This window comes from Galeopterus variegatus, unplaced genomic scaffold (genome assembly GCF_000696425.1).
Source record: "Galeopterus variegatus unplaced genomic scaffold, G_variegatus-3.0.2 Scaffold7081, whole genome shotgun sequence".
In the NCBI taxonomy this organism is placed as follows: Eukaryota; Metazoa; Chordata; class Mammalia; order Dermoptera; family Cynocephalidae; genus Galeopterus; species Galeopterus variegatus.
Genome location: NW_007733192.1, coordinates 121079 through 122550, shown reverse-complemented (window position 1 = coordinate 122550; position 1472 = coordinate 121079). Strand labels below are relative to the sequence as shown.

Sequence of the window (1472 nt, the reverse complement as noted above, 5' to 3'; positions counted from 1 at the left end):
TAAATGGGTGATTCATATGGCATGTGAATTATATCTCAATAAAGTTGTTTTTGAAGAAGTGCAAGTTCTCTTCTGTGGTGCTGCCTGTGGAGGTAGCAGCCATCTCCTACTCAGCATCATGGCCAACCTCGGCCCCCCTGTGAAGCCTGAGATCATCAAAAAGAGGACCGAGAAGCTCATCCAGCACCAGTCACATCAGTATGCCAAAATTAAGTGTAACTGGTGGAAACCCAAAGGTCCTGACGACACAGTGAGGATAAGATTCAAAGGCCAGATCTTGACGCCCAACACTGGTTATGGGAGCAACAAGAAAACAAAGCACATGCTGCCCAGTGGCTCCCAGAAGCTCCTGGTTCATAACGCCAAGGAGCTGGAAGTGCAGTTGATGTGCGACAAATCTTACTGTGCAAAGACTGATCACAATGTTTCTCCAAGAACACAAAGCCAATGTGGAAAGAGCAGCCCAACTGGGCATCAAACACCAATCCCAACACCAGGCTGCACAGTGAAGAAAGTGAACAGACAGCTCACGTGCACATTTATTTGTGTTTAAATAAAACCATAAATATTCCACCACCCACCCCAAAAGAGTATGTGCAAGTACTTCATAAACTCTAACACACTGTAATCTTATGTTATTTTTGGCATCATTTTCCAATTTCACATTTCAGAGATGAATGAAGGAAGATACACAAAATTCTCATGTAACATTCCATTGACATAAAAGATTGTAAATCAATCTGATATTCTGAATATCCATGAGATCCAATATTATAGAATTAATATCTCAAAACAAGATATTCAAAAGATTTATAAAATGTCAACGTAAGTCATAGTGAGCAATATATTCTTAGCCTACCAATAATCTTACTCCACATTAAATGATTTTCAAAAAAATCTGATACATCTTCCTTCAAATAAAACAAATAAAAACAATGCAAATTTGATGTTTTCCATTAACACTTAAAGAAAAATTAGAAAATTATTAAAAGTAATAAAAAATACTGTTACTCAGCATGAATAGAAAAAGGGATGCTCTTTTTAATATAGTTTAAAATTTTATAAACTTTCCAGCATATATTAAGTGAAAAAGCAAGATGCAGAACGATGAATAGAATTTGTAACCTGTGTAAATAAAGGAGGAATGATTAATACTTATATTTGCTTATACACGCATAAAGATACTCTGGGAGGACCCTTAAAAAACTAATAGTGGTGAAGAAAGAGTGCTGTACTGGTAAACCAGTTTTCAAAATAAATAAATAAAAGCACTGATTCGTAATGTTTATCAATTTCTATGGTTAAATACTCCCACCACGGCCAATTTCAAGCTACAAATGTGGTATCACTAAACGCAAAGTTAGTAAGAGATGCACTCAGCTCCTTAAACTGGTATGAGCAGGCTCTAGCGCACCACTAACTGGGACAGGGGATGAAAAGTGGGAAACTTTTCAAGGTATACCTTTTACTTA

At 36.6% G+C, this 1472-nt stretch overlaps 1 pseudogene; it reads left to right on the top strand.

Moving 5' to 3' along the window:
* The first annotated feature begins 118 nt into the window (after nucleotides 1–118).
* LOC103607068 lies at nucleotides 119–618 on the top strand (annotated as a pseudogene).
* Nucleotides 619–1472: the final 854 nt, after the last annotated feature.